A 21,048-nucleotide genomic window follows, 5' to 3' on the forward strand; every position below is an offset into this window, starting at 1 on the left:
ATGAGTATTAATATGCAGAATCCAGAAATTGGTAATTTATTGTACCATTCATCCACTTCTGACACATACACATCAGATCCATGTGTTTGATTTGGCACAGGTTTACACCAGGTGCCCTTCCTGACACAACCCTCCCAGTTATATTTGGGCTTAGGTCCGGCACTGAGAGTTAATCCCACATTAATCATAATAATCCCACGTTAATCATACATGTAATTCCATACATGTATGAAATACTGAAATGAAAATGTTTGGAAAAGTAATTGATATGTTTCAGAATTTTATAGAGTTCAATATTCCAGTATTCAGTCAGTATTCCATAAACTTATGTATTCCATAAACTTTAGAATTCTGTAGACTTCAGTGTAAACTTCAGCATTCCTTAAAATTCAGTATTCTGTACACTTTAGTATTCCATAAACTTCAGTATTCTATAAACTTCAGTATTCCATAAACCTCTGTAGTCTATACACTTCAGTATTCCATAAACTTTAGTATTCCAAAAACTTCAGTTTTCCATAAACGTCAGTATTCCACAAACCTTTGTATTCTATACACTTTAGTATCCCATAAACTTCAGAATTCTATACACGTCAGTATTCCGCAAACTTCAGTATGGCATAAACCTATGTATTCTATACACCTCGGGAATCCTTAAATTTCAGTATTATATACACATCAGTATACCAAGGTCAAAGGTATGCTGTAGTAAATGGAAGTAGGAAGTTCTGATTCAGAAAATACCAAACTCTCCGTTCTCTTGAATACAGCATTAGTCTCAAATTACTCAGATTATCTCACATAATTTGAAACCTGAGACGAGTTCAGAGAACCTTTACAATTTGGAAATTGGAATCTATTAGGATTACAGATATAATCCTGTGCCTGTGATCTAAAAGTTGTGTTTAGAGCCCTTTTTTAATTACCCACTTTAGACAACTAAAACAATCCTTTGCCATACATTCAGTCTCAAGTTGGAAAGCAGAAACTGAGGCATAAATGCGATTTCCTTTTTTTGGAAGTACAAACACACACAGTGCATGTTTAAGTTTAGTTGAGATCAACAGGAAGTGATTTTATTTGCTTAATATCTAATATAGTAAAACTATATTGTGCACATTCATTCTATTTAACGCAGGAGTGCACTATATTGTATTTTACAGCAATTCATGGATTCTTGCCACTCTCTTCTTTGGCTTGCTCTTTAGGAATCTAAATCTAAATCTCTATATGTAAAGCTTATTTGTAACAATGTGCATTGTAAATGTGTTATATATAAAAAGCATTTAATCACATTGAATCCATAATTTTGCACATTTAAATGTTCTGAACATGTCATTATTGTGTAAATAATTCCAAACACTACTTCAACCCAGTAATTCTGTGCGAATGTATTACAAGTGTAATAAATGATACTTTTTGTCATGTATTAATTATAACCTGGTGTCATTGTTATTTAATACCTTTTTATAAAAAAATGAGCAGATTGTGACAGAACCTCTACAGAACATGATAATTCCAAGTGGGGAAGCCACAGGTGGGAAAACCTTCAACTTTGACAGGTTAAGCGTTCACATCAGCATATGATTTTACTTTCCCTCAGATGTAAGGAGGTCTGTTATCTAAGTGTCCTCGTTGGCTTCTTTAATTTGTTTTAGTAACTGTGTCCTTGGTACAGAACGTTTCACAAATATGTGTGGAGGTGTGATGTACTGTATACGTTTTTTTGCCAAAAGGTTCACATGAACATTATCCTGAATGTCATGTGCTCATGGTGCATTTACAGCAGTCATTTTTTCATCTTTAGTAACTGCTTGGGCAGGGCCATAGTTTTTTACATTTTGGGTAATACAAGCCTAAAACCATTAGCAAATATCAAAGACAGATAAACACACACACACACACACACACACACACACACACACACACACACACACACAAACACACATACACACACACCAATACTGACACTGCTGATATTTCTAGAAACATTTTAAAACATTTAAAAAACAGTTTAGGCCATGCCTACTTGGGTTTCAAATCCAAATACAGGTAGTGGCACTGCATTAAATTTGTAATGTTAACTAGATAAACAATTACAGGAACCGTTACAGCTAATCTGCACTGCACTGCACCTTATACCAACAAAAATGCTTGTGATAAATTAACTGGAGGAGAGATTGTGTGTGTGTGTGTGTGTGTGTGTGTGTGTGTGTGTGTGTTTACACACATTGGTGAATATTTGTAAAAGAAAAAATTGCACCATCTCCCATTAATCATGCTTGTGTAGTGTGCATGCAGTCTGGTCTTCACCCACTGATGATGCAATAGAACAACGCTAATACTACAGCTAATCTAGCCAATATAACCATAAAGTGCTTATATTTGTGAAAATGCATTCTTTAATAAATAAAAAGAGTAATTGTTAGTAATTTGCTGTGGAATAAGAGGAATAAAACATTTGATGTTAACATAAAATATTTTGGGATTGTAACAGTACCTCAGTACATCATAACAGGTAAAATTCTGGTAAAAACTGCATTTCATTAGAACCCATCAACACGCACACACACAAACACAAACACACGCACTCACACACACACATGCACACACACACAAACACGTACACACATACACTTCCTGTCTGTCTGGTCAGGGTGTTGCATGCAGTAACACGCTCATGTAACTTGTGCCTGTCATGTATCCGGTGTAAACCTTTTAGTGCTGTCACGCTCACTGCTGCAGAGTTTTGCGGTTTCACCATTTGAGATTACAGCTTGAGTGCATCTCTCCTGCAGACCTGCAGTCTTTACACCTGTAGTGCTGAACTGAACAATACATAGAAAACTGCACGTGTTGTGAATACCATCAGTTCTGTGTTTCCAAGTTTTTCCACAGTTTTCTCTGCACAGTGTTATGATGCATGGTTCCCTAATAAGCAGACATACACTGATAAACATATGTAAACTCTCACACATAAGTTTCTTCCTTTTAATATGTTTATGTGGTTTGTCCACCATAAGTCTGAACCAAAGAGCTGCTCATCAGCTGCCTAATACCATCCCTATAATGAAGCATGGTTGTCACAGTGTAAGATGTGCACTTTGACTAGCCTCAAACACAGTTTAGCATTAATACATGGCAAACATTTTAACATCAAGCATGATTTGAATGTATTCACAGATCTGTGTAATGTTGTAGTGTATTGTGCATATGTGGCAGCATTATGCATTGGTGGTGCTTCTCAACACCAAAGATAGGGAGATTGGTCCAAATTGATAGAAGGATACAACTATATAGAGAGGCCCTTAAAGAAATCCTGCTCCAGCATGCACATAACCTGAAATGTTTTCATCACAAGTATCCGAATGTCCTTCCTCCATCCAGTCTGATTATGTTTCCGAGGATCTGCCAGGAAGAATGGGAGAAGCTGTCTAAATCCAGGTGTAGAGACTTGCCTAAACAGACTTGAAGCTGGAATTGGTGCCAAAGGAGCTTCTAAGAAATACTGAACACATAAACCTGTAATACAATAAACTGAAAGAGTCTAAATACTTTCTGAGCCCACTGTACATTTCTAAATTTACTATCTTACTATTATTTTAAATAACGAATGTATTTTGACTTATGAACTCATGCACTGGGGGTGAATTGGCACCACACAAACACATTTCTTCAGTATTAGCATAATTGTTATAATTGAACTAATTGAACAGGAAATCCTGCACCATTACACTGTCACTCTAATAAACACACGTGTGTTACTTAAAGCCATTCACACAGAACACTGCTCTGCTACTGTCTGCAAAATACTCCCCAAACAGTTTTTTTTCCCTGTCACAGAGGATATTTACACTCACACACAGACATGCTCACACACACACACAGACACACACACACACACACACATATATATATATATATATATATATATATATATATATATATATATATATATATATATATATATATATATATGTATACATATATATATATATATATATATATATATATATATATATATATATATATATATATATATATACGTATACATATATATATATATATATATATATATATATATATATATATATATACGTATATATATATATAAATACACGCATGCAATTAAAAGATTAGGCATCATGCCAGAGGAAGGAATGTGCTGTGACACACTCATGGATCACCGCCTGCCCTGAAGATGTTTGTTATCTGTGACAGGTTATGGAGGTTGAGGTGAGAGAAGTGTATATGTGTGTGGGCCTGGAGTTGGTTAATCCTTGCGCTCACACACACTCACGCAAGGCCTCATGGGACGAGGACGCACCCTGCCCTCACATTCTGCTTGTTTCGATATGTTCGATGTGGGAGGATGACGTGAAGAAACTTACAAGTTTTGATTTATCAAGCATCAAGAACAGAGGCAAAAAGGTTTTACAGAAAGTCCGAAGGAGTGACCAGAAGGTTGTGAGTTTGAATCCCAGAGCTGCTGAAGAGCTGCTGTTGCAGAACCCTAAACTGCTCAGCTTTATGTTCAGACTGAATTTTTTATTTTTGATCCAAACACTTTTTTGATCAAAACACCTTAAAAATAGTAATTAAAAATATAGTAAAATCTTATGATCCTTTAATGAATCATGTTTTTAATCATATAACCTGAAACTTACTGAAAATGGAATTTATAAGTCATAAATCTAAACAGGCAATTCTAACATGTGCATGAATATTTAGCCAATGTTGTTTTGAAATCACTAAATTAGATCAAGTGTAAACAGTTCCCATCAGAAAACATAATCACTAGAATGGAGTTGACCTGTGTGCAATTACAGTGTCATGTGATCTCAGTAAAAATGTTCCTGGAAAAGTCTTTTTCTGGAAATGTTCCTGGAAAAGTTTTAACTTACCTGAACAAACTGATCATTAACACATAAAAGCTGTCAGAAAAGTCTGCTGCAAGACAGCAGTGTGGGACAAAATTCTGGCAAAGTAGCCATCTGTGTTTGGTTATGAAAAATCACAAATCTTGAACATCTTAATACGTATTAAAGAATTAAATGCATATGATACAACAGCAACTATGTCTAGCTGTCCATCAAAAGTCAGTGAGAAGGTAAAGAATAGGTTAGTCGGAGAAGCAACCAAGAGGCCAGTGAAATCTCTGTGCAAGCTGTAAAGATCCTAAACAAAGCGACTAAAAGAAAGGCATTAGTGGAAATAAATCCAGCATTTGCCATGAGGCATGTTGGAGAACTCTGGTCTGAGGAGACCAAAACATTTGAAATGCAATCCTGAACACTATCCTCAGTGTGAAGCATGGTGATGGCAGCATTGCAGGATGTTGTTCATCAGCATGGACTCAGGGAATAGTTAGAGTTGACAGTAACATACAGTAGACGGATCCTAGAAGAAATTCTGTTCCAGTCAAGAGATATGAGAATGGGAAAGAGCTTCATAACTGGCTTCTAACTGGCTAACAACCATGAGCAAGCTGCCTATGATTTTTTTGGTAGTATACAAATTTTGATCAATTAAAGAACATTATATTATACATTTTTGTATACATAGTAAATCATTGAGGAATGTTGTAGTGCTTAGTAGCTGTTATGACATATTAATGCTGCTATAAAAGGTTTTATAGTTTTCATAAAAGATCTTGTGCATCCATTGTTCAAGGCTAACTGAACTGTTATGATAGCAAAGATAACAAACATGAACCTGTATTAACATAAACCTGTGATGTGCAGCTGCACTATTGTCAGAGCTCTGAGTAATAATATACCTAATGACACATTTTGCAGTTTAATTTCATGACACAGTCCATGTAATGATAATTATAGATAAAAGAATACTGAGAGAAGTAGTTGATGATTTTTTCCGTCTTATCTTACATAGCATTTTGATTGTTAATGTCAAGCGCAAACACACTTGGAATTTAGATTCTATAGTTTTATTATATGTTAGCATTCTGCCCCGTGAACTCACTGGCCTGGCTTGTCTCACCTCATGCTCTACTGCTTCCATACTGGATTGGTGCTGTCAATTATTCATGTGGATGTATTTTGAAAACTCTGACTGATCCAATCGGTGTCAAATTCAAAATTTGTTCCTTTTGCATTATTAATGACTCTGCAGCATTAATGGTAACAAGATAAACTTGTACACTGAGCTCAAGCACAGGGGAATAAACCAGAGAAAATGACCACAAAGCATTTTATTAGCTCCTGGAGTTTATTATCTCTACATGTACTTTTATTTTAAATTTATAAACCTCTGTGTTTGTTACAAAATAAAAATGTTACCTTTTCAGGCCCTGATTACACTGAATACTACGTATGTGGTAGCTAACAATTTCTTGGTGTTGTTCTAGTTTTCTAGAAGTTTTAAAGTAAAGTTGACCAACAACTTTGTTGGTCAACTTATTAATTATTAAACAAAAAAAAAAAAAGACTGATGAAGACATGAGGATCGATAACACAACTGTGTATGGAGAAAAGAACCATTTTAATGTCTAACTGAACATCTACAAGTGTTACAGCATTAGCTCTGACTGCTGCTTGTTGACACTGAAAACTCCTTCCAAAATGTCTTATAAACGTCTTCTGACAATACAAAAGAAGAACACTTCACCCTTTGAATAATCACACCGTTTATTTTTATGTTGAGTGATTTCCATACAAGTCCCTGTGAATGAACTGCTACTATAGAAACATCAACATATTAGAAGAAGCGTATTAATATAAACTGTAATTTGCAGCTGTACTACTGTCAGAGCTGCTGTTTCTGAAAACTAATCAACACCTTCCGACCAATCACAATGCAGAATTTAGGAGTACTGTGGTGTAAATGGAGCTGATCAGCTAGTCATTGTGTGTGTTTGTGTGTGTGTGTGTGTGTGTGTGTGTGTGTGTGTGTGTGTGTGTGTGTGTGAAGCTGAATTTAAGAATGAAATGCAAGGTTTCATAAAGGTCTGTTTCAGACAGAAAGTCCTTCCTGTGCAAGCAAAAATGGTTCTAAAGCTGCAAGAGAGACCAGATGATATTTAACATGTGTGCATCTGCAGACTCTTTACACTCTGTCACTATATATACTTTCTATTTTCGAAATTATGTCAAACATGTCTGCACGGAACTAGTTGCTGCTGGCAGAAGGCCATGACAGTGAATAAAGATGTGATGAAAACTGACTGGCAACACGCGCACACACACACACAAACATAGACATATGACCTGTTGAGGCCAGGGCTAAAGTAGATCACTAGATAATTCATCAAATGTATCAAGACTATGACATCATAATATAAGCTATTGTATAAGAATTACGGCAATAAAAAGTAAATATATCGTATGTAAAATGTCCTACTTTGATGTGCAACATTTTAATATTATCCACAAACTGAGTTTTTAAAGTGTCAATACTAGCAATATATAATTTATATGACATATCGACTGCATATTGTAAATATTATTACCTAGTAAACATTAGTCTGTCTCCGTAATGACTAGTCAATCAATCAAACTATTTTGATAAGGTGTTTTCTGCTGCGTTCATGACAGTTGGGTAATTTTCCAACTTGATACCTCCTGCATCCAAAAATAAATTGTTCATTAGAACTGAAGCCATCTGAAGTAAGAAATAGAATTAATACTCTGTGAACTGACTATGAAGTTGTTTGATAAAAATAAATAAATAAATAAATTTCAAACATGACAATGATGGTTATTTCTTGTTCTTACTTTTCAGTATGAATTCCACCATGTTGAAGTGACATCAGCTCTAAAAAACTCTGATTTTTCTGTTTCGGAATAATTCCTGAATGTGAAAGTGTTAAACTTTCACATTCCCACTTGGACATGAATGTATATTCCTATAGGTAAAACGCATTCTTGCAAACTTACTGCTAATTATGTGGTTTGCTATGAAACTAGAGACAATTATTGACTAATTGTCTGTCTACAAACATACAAATTCTGCTTTTATTATAATTATTTTTGTTGTTATTTTCAGCTTTCCCAGGTGAGACTACATTTCTGCCATAATCTTTTAATCCCTTCACTCCTACCTGTGCATATTTGTATTGGCAGTTAAACATTAACGTTTCCCAGCATGCCGTTGAGCCTTGAGGAATCTGGTTTGACTTCACCTACAGGACGGAGTGTAAGATTGGCATCTGACCTTTCACGCAAACCTGAATTCGTGTTTTCCCACTCGGACGACTGTCAGTCAAAATAATACATTCCAGAAATATCTGTGAGTGTGCGTGGGTGAGTTGGTGGGTGTGATGAGGAAGGGGGTGTCTGATCTCAGTTAGTGATTAAACACGTCCACGTGCCATCAAACGTCTGGAGACATAAAGAAATTGTCTATAGTCAGCTAGGGACAAGAACATCTCGCAACACAAACTGTTAATTAGTTGTTATATGATATTACAATATATTATATTTAAGGAATAATACAATGTGGCATCAGTGACAGGGTGGTGTAATGTGACCTCAGTGTAAAGCAGATCATTTTCTTATAAAAACAAAATGTTCCCAAAGTGTTTATGATGTTTAAACTGATGTTATTTGCCAAAATTGACATAATTTGAGCTTTATCAATAATATTACTAATCAATAAATAAATGATCAACAATAATTTTGAGTTGTTTAGTTGTAACAATAATGTATCAATTGATAATTAGTTCACGTTAACCAGCTGGCTAAAGTTAGCAGTTACATCATGTTTACGAGCTGGTCAGATAGAACTAAATGGTGGCAATGATTATTAACATCTTTAATGGGATTTAAAAAAAAAAAAAAAAAAAACCTCTTGTCAAGTTTGTTTGGTAATGGTACCAATAAGAATTAAATATGATTATTAAAATCTGAAAACATACCTGATAAATCCTGTCAGAAATCATATCAGGTTAGCACATGGTAGCTTGCTGACTAGCATTAGCAGTGAATAAATATTGTTAGAATTATATTAGCTATCCAGGAAATGTTGGCAGTTTTTTAAACTAAAAACAAAATGTTAATATGCTTACTGACAATTAAATAAATACATGTTGATTTGCTTATTAGCCATCCTGTTAATGTTACCAGTAAGCTCATATCAATCTGACTGACTAGTATTAACAGTGAACAAACTTTGTCAGGTTATTTTATAATAGATAGATGACTAATATTCGCAGTTGGCTCATGTCAGCTAGCTGGCTAATAGTAGTAGAAAATATAGGTGAATATGAATCCTGCCCAGTTAGCTCATGTTATGTAATGCTATTATTGATTTATTTATAAATAGAACATATAAATAAAATACTCCCAGAAATTGTAACAGTGTGTCCTGGACACATTTGGAACAGGGTGTATGTTGTTCCACTGTATTACACACTGCTGTGTCATTGTGCCACTAATTGCATGGTAAAAACAACATCATTATAAAAGTATGTACCGCACTGAGTTGAGGTAGAACCACAATCCTATAACCAGCATCCTGATATTAATTTACGTTTGTTTATGAACAAAACACAAACATGACATATTTGGGGACAACAGCATGTTTCACACCACAGGACTTCATCATCACACTCTGGTGTGCTCCAGCACATGACCAGAAGAACACAGTCAGGCGGTCAGGCTCACACAACCTGGGGACGTTAATGAGTCAACATGTGTTACACTTAAATTATTCAAACAGAACCAGGGAAAAAAGTTTATGATTACTTTTAAGGCAGAAAAGGCACAAAATGCGATCGAGCCAAATATAGAGAAAACATTCATACAGTAATATTACATCTTACAGGTAAGGTAAACAGATAAGTTCAGATAAGTTAAGTTCAGATAAGTTCAAGAAACATATCAGCTCCAGTTGGACTGTGCTTCATGAAGTATTCGGACATACTAAGAGGAGATGCCAACTCAGTGTGATCTTTGAGGACAACCACCTCCTTATCAATACATTTGTCAGACTGTATATTTTCACACCTCCAGTGTCACTGGACACTGGAGAGAGAGAGTAAGCGAGAGGAGACAGACAGACAGACAAACAGACAGACAGAAATTAAACAAGCAGACTGGTCAAAAAAGGAAGTCTGGAAGGAGCGAGATACTGTATACAGGCAGGCAAAGAATCAGATTAACGGAAGAAGACCAATAGAAACAGTCAGAAAGACAGGCATCCCGATAGAGAGACAAATGAAAATGGACAGTTAGTTAGACATACAAAGGTTGATTGATAGACAGGCACAGATAAACAAAAAAAACAGAGAGACAGGAACAGAGACAAATATAACAAAAAAAAAAACAATCTGAAAGGCAGACAGAAAAAGAAACACAATTAGACAAACAAACACAAATAGAAAGACAATGGGACAAAACTGAAAAATATATGATACACATAAATGGGCTGGCAAATAGACAGATAGACAAACAACCAAATAAACAGAAACAGACAAACAGTCATGTGGGTAGACAGATTAGATTCTCCAGAATGACAGGCAGACAGACAGATGGAGAGATAAACAGAATGATAGTCAAAGAGATCAGGATAGACTGACAAAGATATGCAGGGCAAAAGCTAGACATCTGCTAAATGCTGTAAAAGCTGCTTAAAAAAAGAAATACACAGTGATAGACAGAGTTAGAGAAAGTGAGAGAGATATACAGACAGACAGACAGACAGACAGACAGAGTGAGACAGATTTCTGTTATTGCTCTGTCACTATCTACTAAACAAACATTAACATAAAATCAAGTAGCTGATTGATTCAGTTTGCGTGTGAATTTATTTAGCTTATGATCTTTAAAGTGAGCTGTCTTCATTCATGTGTTTGCTAAACAGCTATAAATCATGTGTGTATAATTCTGGCACTAATGCTCATAAAATGATCAAAATAAACTGAGACATGCTTGAAAGAAAAAGAAACAATTGTGCGGAAATAATCCTTTCCAAACACGACAGGAGTTTCAGCGGAATCTGAAAAGGCATCATAACTTCAAACAGGCAGGAAAGCCCGAAGCAATTCGCTCGCAGGCTTTCCCGTGTGTTTAAAGAAAAGAAAAGAGTTCATCTGAGAGTTAGCCGAGAGGAACGAGGTTAGGAACGCCGCGGCTTTTTCGCAGTGCATGCTGGGAAGGTGAAGGAGAGTTTCATGTAAAGTAAACGAAGCCATTGTGTGGTGGGATCTGGGTTATAGCGAGGGAACAGCTGGCAGGTGGAAGGCGAGGCACAAAAACCCACAACTGACACAAAGGCCTGAGGACGGATGAGTGTAATTACCTCTTCAGATGGAGGGAACTCAGGGTCTACTATATAACCGTTGGTCCAGGATGAGTTTTAACCTGATATATCTGAGATTTTCATATTTAATGCAATTTCTTTTTTCAAAATCTAAAGATCTGCTAGACCATAGACAGACAGACAGACAGACAGACAGATATGATGTCTGTTACACAAACAGCTTCATGATGAACAACTGCTTTTTTTTTTGGAAAAGATAAAAGTAAATAATAGTGTGTTGAAATTGAGATATGGAGTATTTGTGGAGAGAGGATCGGATATGCAGCAATAGCCATAAGGCATAAATCTCCACTTCCTGTTGTAAATGTGTAAGTAATGTGACACACGGTGTGATTGGTCTGCCAGGCGTTAGTTTCTGCACTCAGTAATCCTCCGACACGGCTCTAAAACAGTGCATTCTCTTTACTTCAGTCGGCTTGCAGATAATTACAGCAGCGTGAGCAACACCAGGCGCTTTGTTTACAGTGCGCTCGTCTGTGTTCGGGAAGAATACACTGCTCTCATTTACACACGCAAAAACAGCTGATTGTGCTGTGAAACCGTCTGAGCATAATTGCCTGGATTCTACGCCGAGCTCGACAGGGTCCAGGCCTGAAAGGCCAAACAGAGCTGAGACAAAGACAGGGCCGAGGACAGGGACCAGGACATGACCTCATCTTGCTAAGATTACAAGGAAAATCCCAACAAATAATGTATTGACAGCTGAGTGCTGAAAAACTTCTGAAAATGACAAAGCAACATTAACAAAACATTAACAAGAATATAAATGCCGACAAAGATAGATAATATAAAAATATAACTTCTATCTATCTATCTATCTATCTATCTATCTATCTATCTATCTATCTATCTATCCCCACATATATCAATCCCTCAAAACAGAGCTTTCAGTAGAACCACTTAATGAAGAAACCAATACTCAGTGTTTATTTAAGGGATTTCAGTTTGCTAAAAATTCTACCTTGAAGCTTTTCAAAAGTACTGTGTTTACATATAAAAAAAAAGAAATCACTGTGAGACAACCGAAAAAACCTTTAATGATTCATGACTTAGCGTTTATTCGTAAAGTGTACAGCTGTCTTTCGAATGTGGAATCCAAATAGAACCTATTTACAAAGCTGAGATGCATACAGACCTAGATGCTTTTTTGTTTTATTTAAGATAAGGATCTTTAGTTTGCTAATAAAGATGAACACTTTTCAGCTTTTAGACTGTACACAGATACTGTAAAGGGTTAATAAACAGATAAATAAAGGTAAAGGACTACTACTAAGATTAAACAAGATTAAACTACTAAGATTTTTTGTGTTTGTTCATTGAGTTTGCAAAATAGATCTCCAACTTGAAAAACCCTTCAGAAAGGTTAAAACACTTTAACTATCCAAAGAACACATGACAAATGAGAAAGATACAACAAAAGTGTATCTTTTGACTTCTGTCCAAACTGGTCTGAAAACAAGAACTTTTTAAGATCTGTCTATCAGAAATGTTTACAGAATCTTCTTTATGAACATGCGTCCTAGCTCATGACTCCTGTGTCCTTTGCAGAGTATTCTCCTCAGGTCGGTGCTGCATTAATGTGATTTTATGGCCCTGTACAGCTCCAGCGTGGCATATGTTGGCCTTTGAGAGGGTGACAGTATCCCGTCTTTGGAAAAACAAATTGTACGGGGCGAGTCTCTGGCTTCTGGACACTTAGCGTCTTGGAAACAAAAGCCGTTTTAGTGTCTTTGACTCCTTCTAAAGAAAATTTATTTCCAGCGGGCCACCTGGGCACACAAACACCTCGCCAGCGGGCGTGGAACTTTCCAGACAGGTCAGCTATACACTAATGCCATGTGCTTGCAGCTGACTCTTTTAGGAGCCCGGACGCTTTTTGGTGTGAGCCTGGCACGCTTTTCTGGCAAGCTTGGCACTGCCATCTGCTACGTAAACGAGCATGATAAACGAGATGTGGGTGGTGACTGGCAAAGGGTCTCTTTCTGTGTTTTTTCTAACTTCTTATTCCTCATCAATGCGTGCCGTAAATTGTAAATCTCATTGTGCCTATCTTTTCATCCAATCGCCACGGCATAATCCCACCACAGTGGGAGAGTAGCGGGAGGCTGCTGGTGCTGCACAGAAATCTTACAAACAAGAAATAATAGCGAATAAAAAAAGAGGAAATAATCAACACAGCGTTGGGTTTACAGCTTTGTAAAATGTTTACATTTATGAATGGAGAATAATTTCACTTACCAGTGAAGTAGTTGGCTATATTTGAATAGCAGAGTGGACACTCAGTAGAGTGTTGTTTGAGTAAAATAATCAGCAATGGGGTCGTGAGATGAAACAGAATCACTGTTACTCACCAAAGTTGATTATTTGCATTATTTACTATATTTATTTGATTTCATACATTTTTCATTTACTATAGAACGAAGCATCATACTTTTATATGCTTATAGCTATATATAATGCTTTTCTTATATCAGTCTGTCTTTTCGCACTTTTAAAGTTAATATTTTAGCAACAACAAAACACAGCTCATCATGTTACAGAAAAACTGTAAACTGCTGTGTATTAAAGATGTCAGAAACTTATAGTTATAGCTGGCAGTTAAAAAAAAGCATTACACTGCAGATTTCTTGTATAAATGTTAAATCAATGTGTCCTTACAGGAAACTTCACCGTATCAAACTTTCAAAGCTATGTATGTGTAGTGTCAGTCATACAAAACCCAATGAATGAGCTGTTACTATAGAAACAAACTATTCGATCTACAATAGAATGTAACTAATGTTTCTGACCAATTTACAATCCAGAAGGGTGCATAAATAAAATAAAGACATGATAGATCAAATTGAAAGATTTTACAAAATTCCTGTTCAGTATAGGTTGTTTTCTAAAATGTGGAAGTGATTGTATTTTATTTCTTTAACCAAGATGTTGTGTTGTCTGTTTTGCAACTTTAAATAGATGAAGTGTCTGTGCGTGTATGTGTGTGTGTGTGTGAATGTAAAAGCTGTGCCGAGCCTCCCAGCTGTCACCATGTTTAAAAGAACAGCAGGCCTTGAGTCCTGAGCAATAACCCTCAGATCATAAATCACTCACAGTGAACAAAACTAACTGCTGCTGATGTCACCCGGCCGAGACGTCCAATCAGATCCCACTTTACAACCACTGACACAACCGTATCCACCTCGACAAAGCAAGACTAGAGATTCTATTCCGACTATAATAGAAAGCTTTTTTTACTCAAAATTCACTTGTACTGTATAAATGACTATTGGGCTGCTGATGAACTTTCTACAACAGTGCTGTTTATTTCTCACTTCTGATTGGTCAGATGATGTTGATTTATTTTCTATAACAGTAGCTCTGACAATGTAGATGCAAATCACAGGTTTATATTCATGCACGTGTTCCAGCACATTATCGTTTTTATATTAAAACATCATTCAATATCTACATAGATTGATTTAAAAAAAAAAAAAAAAAAAAAGAAATTCTTTATGTAAAAAAAATGTTTATTGAACATTTATGGAAGGACTCTATAGTGTCATCCCTTTGTCCTTGAAAAGTAACTGACAGACAGACGGATTTACATATTGCGGTTTCTCCGTAATATGACAAGAGTGAAAAAACAGAGGCTAGTGGGATGGTATATTTCATAGATTATTATTTCCATACAGTATAATGTAAAGTGAAGCAGACCTGATAAGACACACATGAGGTAAAATCTCTTACAACAAATATACCTCTGTCTGTTTTACAGTTACCTGAATGTTTTGTGGTATCCATGTGATTTCAAAAAGAAAATAATACATACTTTCATCATTTTAGAGATAAACACATATGAGTGTGTGCAAGGAGTAAATAAGTACATCAGTGATTTCTGACAGCAGGCAGATATTGTTCATAATGAAGATCATTAAATTAGTTCAGTATTTTTTGCTTTTATGGAGCAGCATGAAAGAAGAGGTGCTGTTCTTCTGATCACATGGTGATTATTATTTAACCCCTACACTATAAAAGTCCTAAATCCTATATTTACCTTCTGGCAACATCATGACTCAGGGTGACTCGTTTTGCAGAAAAACAGCTTAAACAGGAACAAGAAAGGCAGCATCCTTCATAAGCTGATAAGAACGACGGATCCCTGTGAATTTCTGGCTTTGATTCATGTTCCACACTTTTTGATATGGCATTAATGGGAAATGTAGTTGTGATGAGATACAGGACAAACTCAGCTTTAAGCTCAGGTGTGCAAGTGAGAACATGAAGAGTCACATTCGGGCCATGTCTTTTTATTTCAGGGTCCTTAAATTCACTTCAAGGTGGGCAAAAACGAAAACGAACACAGTCGGTTTCCTCAGCATCCTCAGCGACAGAAGCCGAGAAATCCTCTTTGCTGTTGCTGCTTTAAGTCGAGGTGGCTTGTAACGGATTGTCTTAATCTTTCCTTTCTGTAAAGAAAAGAGTAAACCGGGCAGAATGTCACTATATCAGTCCCAAAACCAATCGGTTACAAGGATTTCATTTCTTTTACAAAGTAGTTGCTACCAACTTTGTGGAGGATTTTTTTTTTAAAAATTAAAAAATGGTCTTGGTGCTGACACTGAAATGTATGCGTACACGCCAGGTAATTTAATGTGTGATTAATCCCCATGTAATGGTGGGCAGGAGAGGAGGGGGTGATGTCATTTTGTCCAGCCTATCCAAAGGTCAGATAATGGTTCTGCTGTGCTCAGGAAATTCACGCTGACTCGTATGTAAATGAGAACGTTTGAGGCCTAAAGTTCAGCAAGTTGCCTCAGATTAGACACTTAAAATGGTTCTGCTATCTGAGTAGCTTAGGATTGCACTTCATAAACTCAATTACGCTGATCAACTCAGAGACAACTGGTGAGTCATTTTGCTTAGCGCTTAAAAATCCCAGAATGCACAATTCATCTCTCTCTCTCTCTCTCTCTCTCTCTCTCTCTCTCTCTCTCTCTCTCTGTCTCTCTCAAACACACACATACACACGCACGCACACACACAAACACACACACACACACACACACACACACAAGAGCCTACATGAGTGAAACTATGGCTATTTTCACACTCTGTATCTGTCTCTGGTGATTGGATCCAGTGGATACCGTTAAGCGTTTAATTTTCTAAGCTTATAAGCAACAAACAGCTTCAAACAACATTTAAATTGAACTTTTCATAATTTTATGTAAATTAGGTATGACACGAAAAAGCAGCATATTCAAATGCTTGGCTTGAATGATTTAGCAAATAATATTATGATGCATTGTGGTCTGAGGTAAACTTTAGGTTCAACCTGCAAATACTTTCTGTCTACTGTTTGACACAAAAATAAAATAAAAATAAATGTGGTCCTATCTTATCCTGTTACATTATAAATAAAATAAATTGTTGATGCCTCTATAAGTGTACATCTATGTAGCTAGTACAGTTAGCTTGTTTTGCTAATCTGATATAGTCCACTACTACCATTTCTCAGTGGAACTACAAATGCTTTACCTTCCACACCAAAAAAATGATACAACCCGGATTAGATCATGTGATAGATGAATTTTAATATTAAGTCTGAAGAAGAGCTTGTTACTGCTACAAGAAAAAAATACCAAAGTTTATCGTGCAGAAACAGGATGAGTCGGGACAGGATACTAGTTTATGTCAGATATGAAGATGTCAGTTTCTGACCTGACTCCTTATATTTACATTATATTTACATTTAGTCAATTACCAGACGTCTTATTCAAAGCAACTTACAAAACAGGGAAAAAGCTGAAAGTCACATTGATGCAAAGGCCTCAGGATTCAGACTATGGTGACAGAATACAATTGATATTCCATCTAGTCTGGGAGTGTAACCACTTCCTAATATGTTATATTGATAGAACAGATAATGTGTTAAAAATAAATAAACAACAAATACAGGTTCTTATTATTCATCCTTATGAACTTGTCTTACAAACTTAATTGATGTACCTGATGTTGAGTAACTGTCATAGCCTACATTAAGTAAGAAATTTATTCACTTTTTACACCCATTAAAAACAGCAATGTATATATCAGTGCAATTCCTCACCTAAAAATTGGCTAACAAACTTCTCTTGAGCTGATAAAGTCACTGCAATCAACAAATGTGTATCAAAAATAGATCCGGAATACAAGCCAAGCTACCGGAAGAGCCGCTGTTCTGAGATCAGAATTTAAAAAATAATGGGCCGGAGGTAAGTAGGTGAAGAGTACAGGTAGGGGAGGAAGGGAGCAGGTGAAGAGGTGAAGGGTGCAGGAGGGGCAGGAAAGGCAACGGAGCATGAAGTGAGCAGCTCAGGGCAAAATTCTGCACTCCCACTCAGTCAGGACCACACAGAGAGCTAGCGATCCTACTTCCTCTGCCAATCCCTCTGCTGATCTGAGGTTAAAAATGAGATAAAAAAACACACACAAGGGACAACAGACTTCCAACTGCCTCATGGGTATTTGCTAACAGAGCACAGAGGAGCTTACTTTCTGTTCATGTAAAAATGATCCATAAACATGCTACTAAATGTTGGCCAATGCTAATAAATAAATAAATAAATAAGACAGAACTTTATGCTTGTAGGCCTCAAAATGCTGAGATTAGTATCTTACAGGCTTTGAAGGATGGTAGGAGAAGGACATTTTAGATCTTACAGTAACTGAAATTTGATGCTTAGAAGCCTGGCCATTGTAGAAGTAGGAGCTTGTAGCCCTTGGAATGCTAAGAGTACAGGTTTGCAGCATCATGATGGTATGAGTAGGGGCTTGCAGCCCCACGATTGTAGGAGTAGTAATGGTCAAATTTGGATCTAGTAGATCTCCTGGTGCTTGTAGCCTCAGTAAGGTAGGAGAAGCTTGGACTTTTTTACTTTAGCTAAAGGAGGAGCTTGTAGGCCTCATCTTTGCTGGAGGAGAACTAGAATGTCCCACAACAATGTAACACAACGAGAATTGTCAAAACTAGAAGATTTGAGCATGTCATTGCCAAGATAATCTTTACTGGCTTTTCTAACTTCATTTCCATCCCTTTTTTATATTAACCATCTTCTGGGGTGATCAGAGTTTTTGAATCAGGATTTGAATATATTTTACTGTTGAATGTGTCTAAAATGTGTCTAGTTTGTAGAAGTGCTAGTTTGTAAAAACTCAGCCACTGCAGGAGAGTGAGATGCAGTGTGAAAACAGGAACAGTAAATTGAACATGACCTTGAAATCCTCAGCCTGTTTATGGCTTTTTTTTTAAATACTACAACCAATTCATGAGAAGTCCAATGCTACAACCACAAGCCGAGTCAGCCTGAAATTAATCTCAGGGGAAAAAAATGTCAGTCTCCTCAATTTAATACCAGGAATTTGTGAGCGGTTTTTATGCCTATTGGCCAACTCTGAGATTTCTTTAATTCCATTAGTGAATGTGCTGGCCACTGTGTGTGTGTGTGTGTGTGTGTGTGTGTGTGTGTGGGTTTGTGTGTGGGTTTGTGTGTGTGTCCAGTGCATAGATATACATAGTAAAGCCCTAGATAGGATACAGAGTGAGCAATGCATTGCAGCTCTACTGGTGCAAAACTAAATGCCCTCCACCACCATACATTGTTGTTAATTGTTAGGAACATGATATAATCAAAGGATTCATATTTTCTGAAGAGAATTTTCTAATATATTGCATATTATTTAAAAAGGGGTAGTAAAAAGATTTTCTGAAAAAAAAAAATGCTAGAAATATATATATATATATATATATATATATATATATATATATATATATATATATATATATATATATATATATACATTCTGGCTGTATGTTTTGGTTCTGTTTGTATCTTACACACTTTCAAGGCTATTGTTGGTGTGTGTTAGTCACACACCCACACTGATTAAAATGATGGTTGCTAATGGCTGAGAGCACCCTCACTCTGTGTGTTTGTGTTTGTGTCTGTGTGTGTGTATGTGTGTGTGTGTGTTTGTGTGTGTTTGTGTGGGAGACAGTAACAGAGAGAGAGATACAGAGAGAGAGATCTGATAACCAACACACACACACACACACACACACAAACACACACACACACACAGACCCCACACTTATTTTTAATAAAACATTTACTTTTAACATCTCTTTTAACAGGGGAGGTGTTCCGGGCATGTCCAACCGGGAGGAGGCCCTGGGGAAGACCTAGGACACGCTGGAGGGACTATGTCTCTCGGCTGGCCTGGGAACGCCTCGGTATTCCCCCGGAAGAGCTGGAGGAAGTGTCTGGGGAGAGGGAAGTCTGGGTGTCCCTGCTTAGACTGCTGCCCCTGTGAACCGGCCCCGGATAAGCGGTAGAAAATGGATGGATGGATCTCTTTTAACATTTACTTTCTTTCTTTATCTCTTTCTCTTCATTGATATCTCAGTTCTGTTATATCTTATTATCTCTCTATTATCATTCCAATTTTATCTGTTCTTCACTCATCTCTAGCTCTCTTTCTCCTTTGCTTAGTTACTTTTCTCTTTCCTTCTGTCTTCACCTCTCACTTTCTCTTATTACACTTTACCCTTTTTTGCCTACTTCAGTCATCCTTCTCTTTTTTGTCTTTTAGTGTTCTACTTACTCTCGTTTATACTCTCTCTCTCTCTCTCTCTCTCTCTCTCTCTCTCTCTCTCTCCTAAAGAACAAAAACGCCTCTGACTCGGCCTTCTCTCACTGTACTCTGCATGTTTATCTTCCTTCTTTCATTTTCTTTCCCTTTCTTATTCTCCATACCCTATCCTCCCAGCTCTCTCTCTCTCTCTCTCTCTCTCTCTCTCTCTCTCTCTCTCTCTCTCTCTCTAGGTGAACAAGTGATTTTATCGCTTCATATTTCTGTGTTTCTGTTTCTTCAGGTGCTCTCTGCTGGCAGTGTCTCTTTGAGCGCCGCTCGCTTTCATCTGTCCATCTCTGCATCTCAGCCATGGTGGCCTGACCGTATCCTTGCTCCAAACAAACATCATCCTTCCATCCCTCCATCCCGCCACCCTACAGTACACTCACTCAGCAAACTGAGTGCTAGTGAGCCATCAAGAAAGCAGATGCTTATCAACAACCCACCAACACACACACACACACACACACACACACGCATGAAAACAGGTTCTCAAATCATGTTGTAATCAAGGCTGCAGTCACTCACTCAGGAAAATGTACAAAAAAATTAAGTCATGATGAAGTTTGGAGTGTTATATAATTTACCTGGTTTCTGATTTACAGTTGAATTTCTCCATGCTTTTATATATATATGTGTGTGTATGTGTGTGTGCGTGTGTGTGTGTGTGTGTGTGTGTGTGTGTGTTATTTACACCAGTCTGTTTTCTTGCTGTTGCATTCATACAGAAACAGATCTCAAGCTCATAACTTTAACGCAAGTTGCTGCTGGTCAGTGCTGATGTATTAGTGTGATATTGCATTTGTACGACAGTGACTGCAACAGCTCTGCCACTAAATCTCTGCTGCGCTTACTTGCTCTTTAATGAGAAGACATTACACTCTGTCGTGTGGTGTGTCAACAAAGGATCATGGGAAAAGGTCACAGTGGAGATTTTTCACTACTTTTACTCGCTGTGCAACAGCAGGAAGCTTCAATTCATATCCACTACATGTTTCAGCTTCCCTGTAATTTTCTCAAAATGTCAAGTGTTTAACGTATTTACTCATAATAATATAACATTATCTGCACCTCGCAAGTGTGTCGAACTTGTATATGACCTGAATCTCATTC

General features: G+C 36.9%; 1 long non-coding RNA gene across 1 annotated transcript; it reads left to right on the forward strand.

Annotated features, from left to right (window-relative positions):
- The first annotated feature begins 16,100 nt into the window (after positions 1-16,100).
- LOC132842260 (uncharacterized) lies at positions 16,101-20,244 on the forward strand. The gene is made up of 3 exons (XR_009648012.1): positions 16,101-16,167; positions 19,436-19,632; positions 20,177-20,244. It is a non-coding gene; the product is annotated as an uncharacterized LOC132842260 (long non-coding RNA).
- Positions 20,245-21,048: the final 804 nt, after the last annotated feature.

Source organism: Tachysurus vachellii, chromosome 1 (genome assembly GCF_030014155.1).
Source record: "Tachysurus vachellii isolate PV-2020 chromosome 1, HZAU_Pvac_v1, whole genome shotgun sequence".
Taxonomy (NCBI): Eukaryota; Metazoa; Chordata; class Actinopteri; order Siluriformes; family Bagridae; genus Tachysurus; species Tachysurus vachellii.